We start from the raw sequence: 8,864 nt of genomic DNA, 5'->3' as shown, positions 1-8,864 counted from the left end.
TTACGGGATAAATTGTTAGTTACTTAGAGGAAAAAGGATGAAAATAAGAGAATGCATATTACTTCTCAGTATGACATCAGTATTATATTGGCCCCCTAAACAGGAAGGAGAGCCAAGATGTGAGCACATTTCATACATACATTATTAATCGACTGAGTTATATAAAGAAAGATTAATTCACCAGAAGTGTATTTGGCTGATTCTAAGTAATTGTTAGTTGCAAAGGCTAATCAGAATTACCCTCAAAACTTATTTCTAAATTGATGGTACATACTTGCTTCGCTGTTATATATTGAGAGAGATGTTTGGAGACCCTGCAAAGTCTAGTCTTTCTAATTTAAGTCACCCACCTGTTTCATTGAATTATCAATAGACACTATATTAATAAAGTTCCAAGATAAACTTTTGAGAAAGCTATTTAAACATACGTTATGTCTATTATTTTTGAAAATATAAATATATGCCTGAAATTTATTGATTTATGAAGTCCTTGCCTTCTGTGAATCAAAGATAAGTAGCAAGAACCTGAATGAATAACAAATGGTTAATTTTAAATTGTTGAGTGCTTTGTTCACAAGCCAATCAGCACACCTCAGTGATGAGAATTTTTGCAATTCAGTCAGAAAAATGGTAGAAATCTATAAATAAGCTGTTGTCATCTTTAGGCTGGCGTATAATTGCATTATTTCCTTTCACTCACTAATTATGTGGTACCAATTTCCTAGGTATCTTCTTAAGTATGTCCTCATATTTTATCCCCATTGTGCAAGTAAGGAAACTAAACACAAATAAGTTTCCTGAAAAGAGAGATATTAATTATTATATTAATTATAAATTAGTATGCTCTGCCAGATCTGGAACATTTTATACTTTATTTTGAGGGTGTAAATAATCTTTTCCAATAGGAAATCAATTGCATACTTAAAGGAATTTGGATAGAATCAGGAAATTTATCTGTATACATAGTTTAAACAGGAACTTCCAGGGGCACCTGGGTAGCTCAGTCAAGCCTCTGACTTCCACTCGGGTGTATCTTGCAGTGCATGGGTTCGATTCCCGTGCTGGGCTCTGTGCTGACAGCTCAGAGCCTGGGGTCTGCTTCAGATTCTCTCTCTCTCTCTCTCTCTCTCTCTCTCGCTATCTCTGCCCTGCATTCTCTCTCTCTCCCTCAAAAATAAATAAATAAACTTAAGAACAACAACAATAACAACAGGAAACTTTGTGCTTAAAATTAAAAACAAGAGAAGTTCTTTATTAAAATATATATATATATATATATATCGGGCCACCTGAGCGGCTCAGTCAGTTAAGCGGCTGACTTCTCTCGGGTCATGATCTCTCAGTTTGTGGGCTAGAGTCCTTTGGGGCTGGGCTAGGTGCTGACAACTCAGAGCTTCTTTCAAATTCTGTGTCTCCCTCTCTCACTCTGTCCCTTCCCCTGATTGTGCTCTGTTGCTCTTTCTCAAACATTGAAAAAAAGTTACAGTAAAAAAAAAAAATATGGTGAAAAAAATTATGGCTAAGTTTTTGTTTGTTTTGTTTTTGTTTTTTTGTTTTTTGTTTTTTGTTTTTTGTTTTTTTGTTTTTCCCTTATGAAGAAGGAGAACATTAGTGACAGGCAGAAGGAAAGAAGAGGAGTGAGGTAGGAAGGTGGGAAGTAAAGATGGGACAAGTGGAGAAGAGAAATAAAAAAGAAAGGAGGAAGGAGCCATTATTCTGTTGAACTTCTTTAAATAGGTTTTATTTTAAATATCAGATAAGTATTTAAGGGAGATCGCTTTGTGCATCAGTAACACTGATTTCTTCAATACATTGCATAAATGAGAAAAACAATCATAACACTCTGAGATATTAGAAAAAGCCAACTCCTCTTATTAGTTCTCTATTTTAAAAAAAACATGACCATAAAAAACATGTGATAACTATAGGGGAGTCCCCCATGAGCAAGGTACACTAACATTAGAAAATGTTTCCAAAGGATAGACATCCTGAAGCAGAACATTTTTTTTTGGAGAACAATGTAACAATCTTCAGAGAAGATTATAATTCTACCTTCTGCAAATATAAGTGCAAGTGTACCATGGAGGGGTTGTCCAACATTGAGGGGTGATTTCCTAACTCCTACAATGGCATTCAGGGGGTAGCAGCTTCTCTGTTTATGTGACAGATCTCGGCTTACTTGGTCACCCATCAGTGGACCAAGGGTGGGGAGAGAGTCAACTATAGAATAGCAGTTTCATGACTCAGCCTGGGATACTCAACAACGAAAGTGGCTGACAAATGTCCAAAATATCCAAAATATTATTTTCCGGTTTGCTGAAGAAAACCCCATGAGATCCTGAATAACTAAGTTTGCTCCCATGGCAAAGTAATGGTGGCTTCCTTAATAATATAGAGTACTACAGTCTGACGAGATTTACCCTCCACAAAAACAAAGCAATATTCTGGCAGTGTCCCATGAAGAATGTTTCTTCTAAACTTGTCCAAGAGGTGTGGTCCTCCTGCACATCTGGGTTGCTTCTCTAAAAGATGATAATCCTCCTCATGCAGCTTTGAAGCTGTACCTCTAAGCACAGTAAGATTTTCTAAAAAATTGAGATCCCATCAGTATCTGCCTCTACTTTCAATTTATTTACGTATCTAGCTGTACATGTAACACTGGACAATGAAATATTTCATCTTTTCATATAGCTGAGAGAAAAATAAATGTCTTTGTGTGACCGGTAGCTAAAAAGCTGGGTATAAAAGCTTTTGGGTTAGTTAATGTTGGATGAGAGAAGGAGAAGCATTCTCAATGGTATGGAAAAATGTATTATGAGAACCAGACTTTGTGCATCTGTGGGAACGGGATCAGCAGTCTAATGGCTGTGGGCTCAGTATCTGGTTTTAGGCCTGAGTTCAGGTTTAGAGGTTGGAAAAGAAAGGTAAATGCATGGTGGGGGCAGAGCAGGGACTAACTCAAAGATTTATCTGTCTCTCACCTCCTCCAACCTCAATGATAAGAAGGATAATATACAGAATAGCCTGGCCTTTCTCACTGGGGAACTGTATACCCACTTCTCAGGATTTGGAGAAGTTGAAAGAGGAGATCCAATGGGAACAGAATGCGCTGCAGGTCTGACTGCTGGCCCCCAAAAGCTAGCTGAACCAACAGATGGGTCATGTATGGGAGCCCTATGCAAACTTCAGAGTATTAAAAAAAATGGGGCTGCTTCTCCTCTGACACCAATTTCTCTTCTGTTCAACCTAATTTGAGAGCATGTCGTGAAGGAAATCTGTGAAACAGAGCTCTAGTTTAGCTAAATTGACATTGTAAAAAGCCCCCATAGGTTTTGTTGTAGAAAGCAAATAGAGAACATCGGTATAAATCTTTTTATACATCTTAACTGGGAAGATATGAGAGACTTCCTAAGACTACGCATACTTGTCTCAAGTTGTTGAGAAGTCTTCCTGGGATTTAGTCAAAACTAGAGGGCCTGAATATTCTTCCCAATCCAGAAAAGGACATCTAATGCCCACAGTGGAAAATGAACCAGAAGACACACACACACACACACACACACACACACACAAACTTTGTAAAAATTGTGTAGGCTAAAACTGTCCCTTTCATAAACAGATGAATAGATAGAGGATATAGATAGCGACAGATACAGATACATAAAAATTTAAATAATCTACTTATTAAATAGTTGAAGATATATCAGTACAATCAGCCATGACAGTTTGGAGCCTCTGAGCTTAAACTGACACGGTAGGTGTCAAATTGAAGCAGTAAGTTTGAGTTAGAGTTCAAAGGGCTTCAGTCACCTTTCAACTCATCTACATCAAAATAAAGCTGCCCTCTTGCTGATTAAACTGTCTTCACATTACAGAATCTGTATTCCCTTTCCACATTTGATTTAGCAAGAAGTAAGTGAAAGCCTTACCTTTTGGTGAGACAAATAAATCCAATTGAATTTCAAGAATACACGTATTATTAATATCTATTCCATGAAGTTATAAGTATATATGTTTTCATGCTATGCAGTTCAGAGAACCAAGTACTTGCTATCCTGTGAAATGTCTCATTTTAATCCAATATATAGTAGATATGAGTTGCCATAAGAATATTGATTTGAAGACAAATCTCTATGTGTTGAGAGTCTTTTCAAGTGCTTATTTGAATAATATGCCATAGTCTGTTTGGTTTTTATTAAAATCAAGGATGGGCATGAATAAATAATTTTGTTATTTTTTTTAATTTTTTTTATTTACTTTTGAGACAGAGAGAGACAGAGCATGAGCAGGGAAGGGACAGAGAGAGAAGGAAACACAGAATCTGAAGCAGGCTCCAGGCTCTGAGCTGTCAACACAGAGCCCAACGTGGGGGCTCCAACTCACGGGCTGTGAGATCATGACCTGAGCTGAAGTCGGATGCTTAACTGACTGATCCACCCAGGTGCCCCATGAATAAATAATTTTAAACCTATCTATCTACCTACCTACCTATCATCTATCTGTCTCCATTGATCTTTGCCATGCTTTGTTCAAAGCAGATCCTTAGGATTTTATTTTATTTAAATGTTTATTTATTTATTTTGAGAGAGAGAGTGCTCATGCAAGTGGGGGAGAGGCAGAGAGAGAGGGAGAGAAATAATCTCAAGCAGGCTCCACACTGTCAGTGCAGAGCCCAATGCGAGGTTCGATCTCACGAACCTTGAGATCATGACCTGCTCTGAACCAAGAGTTGGATGCATAACCAACTAAAGCATCCAGGTGCCCCAGGATTTTAGCACTAAGATCCTCCAAGAGATTCAATCAGGATATTATATATTATACTCTAACATCTTACTCCTAGAACATACACTTAGTGATTTAAGAGTGCCTTAGAGCAGGATGGGGTAGCCATTGAGAAGAAAAGGAGAGGTACTGAATACTAGACATGGAAATAAATTAAGAAATGAAAAGGAGTAAAAAGAAAATAAGGAGAGAAGATTTAACTTTCTTTTGTTGACTAGTCATCAAGGAATAATGCTAATTTTTTCTTCTTTTCTCTGTCTCTTTTTTCCTTTCTCTCTCTCTCTCTCTCTCACACACACACACACACATACATACACACACACTACACACATGCACACCAATAAACAACATTAAAAAAAAAACTTATTGTCCTCTGTAATAAGATCTGCTAACACAACAAAACATAAAACACAGAGAACACACAGTATAATTGAGGGAGCTTCTGTGTCCCTTTGCCTGCAACCAACCATAGTCCTAGTTTCCACTGTGTCTAATGAATAATTATCCATTGTCATAGCTTAAGCTTGTATATCTTCTCTTTGATACTTTCCCTACCCTGCTGAATTGGTCATCCCCATTTTGTGTGCTCCAATTATTTGTGACAATTCTAAATGATCTTTGTGATAATTAGTACTAGTAACTGTAACAGACACTCTATCAATAAAAGGTATAATAGGTACAATGTTTATTACATATTATATAACATATAGGTATTATAATCGATACAAGTGGAGTTTGGAACTATCTCCAAGAATTTATTTGTAGACATATGTAGCTTGAGCTACAATTATAGGCCTCAGGCTCAGAAAAGTAGTTTTGTTTCATTTTCATAGTAAATCTTTAAAACAAATGTATTTTCACCTTGTCCATAGAGTTGAAGCCTACAGAAACTATTGATCTTTAATATAAAAGTCTTTAAAAAAATGAGTAGAAGAAATTTGATTGACCCCAGGTATTATAATGCTAACATTCATTTCTCACTGAATTGCAATCATCTGCATAACTACTATATTCTCTATTTGTTTAGAGCACCCAGCAGAAGGCCTGGCTCATACAAACACCTCGTACATGTTTCCTATGTATCCAAAGTTGATATGTACCAGTGCAGTTCTTTCAATTGTCTTTGGTTGTTGCCTGTCCTGGTTACTCAGTTCAGCTACCTTCTCAGTTATTGAGACGTTTGAATTCACTTCTATCTGCACCATTTCTTTACCCTACATTGATTTCAGGCTGAAAACAATAAAAGTTAGTGTCACTGAGAGCAGAGGATTGTCTTTCTGTGATAATAAAACCAGATAAGTACTTGTCTCTTTTTTAAAGTTTAAACTTTTTTAAAGTTTTATTTATTGAGAGAGAGAGAGAGTGAGAGTGAGGGAGGAAGGAGCAGAGAAAGAGGCAGAGATTGAATTCCAGGCAGGTTCCTCGCTGTCAGCGCAGAGCCCAATGTGAAGCTCAAATTCACGAACCATGAGATCATGACCTGCACTGAAGTCAGATGCTTATCTGACTAAGCCACCCAGTCACCCTGGATAAATACTCACGTTAAATGAAGATAAATGATGGACGATTGAGTAGGTATTTATTGGATATTTTGTTAACTATTTGTTCAGAGATTTGATGATTTTAATAGACAAAGTTTTGTTATACCTGTGGGTCAAAGCGAACATTTCCTATAGATAGAATAAAATGTTCACATATGCCTATTAGGTAAAATACGTGCATCCAACCTATTAAGCAGCAGAAGTGAGGTTTTCCTTCACTGAAGCTTTAAGAATCTTAGAAAAGGAGATATAGATCCGAACTCTGAGTGGAGTCAGAAAGAAAAATCTAGGACTTATAGTATTTCCTGACTTGTTAAAAAAAAAAAAAAAAGCAGGTAACTGAGTTCAGTATTCTTTACAGAGGAAGAATGAGTGGAGAAGAGAATAATATGTAATAGCTGCAACTGATTTGTGTCACTATTGGGTTACATTTAAATTTTGGCAATATCTCAATCTACTGATAGAAACTCTACTGTTCAGCTCTTTCCAAAAACCCCTGATCACAATAATAAACAGGTACATACACCTACAGAATTAGTTGAAGCCTCCAGTAAAAGGTTTAAGAACATGCATTCTAACAAATGCACCAGTTAATTATTGTGATCATGTACACTTGAGAAACACAGACAAACTTGACTTTTAAATAGGAAACTATAATTTAGACTCTTAGCCTTCCTGTTAATTATCTAGATAACTTTATACATATATATTTTTTTAGTTAACCTTAGCAGAACTTCAATGAGTATTTATTATGTTTAGAAAGGGTTTTGTGCTCAGTGTTTCAGCTAAATATCTTATTTTATCGAATAATAGCTTCAACAGAGACACTTTCGTTTTTAAATGTTGATACCATAAAACACTACCGTTCATTTTGTGTTTATCTGATGTGTTATTTTAAAGAGATTTATGGGAACATAGCTTAATTGGAAAAACTCTAACATGAAAGGGTTATATTAGCAGAAATTTAAGTACATCGAGATGATCTCAATAGCTTTCTGATATACACGACTTCAGACACTATTAAACTAATCAAATGAGACGCAGCTATGATTACATGAGTCACTCATAGTGAGATTTTTTTTAACATAATGGCATAACAATATCAATGAGATTAAAATACATGTATTTGACTTTGCCAAATCAGGTTTGTGACAATCTGGAAGATTTGTAGAATACAATGAAACTAAGTTATGTAGTAAATTTGTACTATATCTTATAAAAGTAAATAGGCAAATTTGAATTCCAGAAAATATTTACATTGTCTCCAATATATAATTGTATTAATATATTTTTTTGTAAAGTGAGCTGAAACATATCCTCAATGTAAATTAGTTGTTGAAATATATTCACAGTAAAAATAACCACTAATTCAGCCAAGAAACAACCTTGGCACCAACATTAGGATTTCAAATGATATAAGAATAGGTAGGTAGGTCTCATCTTTAAGACGAAATACAATGTGGATGTATACCATTTTCATCTTGCTGAAAAGGAAGATGTTATACTCTAATTTTATTAGTCATAAAAGGTGTACTGTTTAATGCAATGATCAGATTTGTGGTATTACTGAACTGGAAGGCAAGAAATGATGATAGTTTGGAGGAGTGGTAAATTGAATAAATTACTTAAGAACGATTAATATTATGCAATAAAGATGAAACAATCCTATACATATGATAACACCAAGATAATTATTTGGTTTTTAAGAAAGTATTTTCAATTTTTAGCCAATAGAAACATTCCTATACGATACATTTGGATGTCTGTGTGTGTGTGTGTAGGCACAAAATAGTGATTTTATTTTTATAGGCTAACATTATGCATATTTTAAATTCTTGGTAGGTGCTATATTTTTCCAAGTGTAGAACTGTTCAGCAACATTTGAGAGTGCCCACATTCTCATCTGCAATGTCAGCAATTCCTCTTGCCAATCACAAAAAAAAGTTGTTTTAATTTACATTTTTCTTACTGATACTAAAGATGAGCACCTTCTCTTAATGTTCATAATAAATTTCCAACTTACAGTCTTTACAAATTTTTCTCCAGACTGCATTTCCCTTATTTATTTCTTAAGTTATAATAAAATTAAGAATTATTTGTAATTTCACTTCACTTAGGATATTTATAATTTTTATCATTTACCTTTTAACTCTGATTAATGTATATTTTGTTATACTTTTAAAATTGTTTATACTGCTAAATATGTATACTTTTTTTTTATTATCATGAGTTGAATCCCTGGCTTAGAGGGTAATCTACATCCCATGTTTTTTTTTTTTTTTCCTTTTTTTAAAATTTTTACTTATTTATTTTGAGAGAGAGACAGAGAAAGAGAAAAAGTGGGGAGTGGGGGGGCGGGCAGGGACAAAAACAGAAGGAGAGAGGGAATCCCAAGCAGGCTCTGTGTTGAGAGCAGGGCTCGAATCCATGAACCATGAGATCATGACTTGAGCCGAAATCAAGAGTCAGATGCCTAACCGACTGAGCCACCCAGACACTCCTCCCGTTTTTTAAAGTATTCTCCTAGCATTTTTTCTCTAA

This window comes from Leopardus geoffroyi, chromosome B1 (assembly GCF_018350155.1).
Source record: "Leopardus geoffroyi isolate Oge1 chromosome B1, O.geoffroyi_Oge1_pat1.0, whole genome shotgun sequence".
NCBI lineage: Eukaryota > Metazoa > Chordata > Mammalia > Carnivora > Felidae > Leopardus > Leopardus geoffroyi.
Note: the sequence above shows the minus strand (reverse complement) of the source record.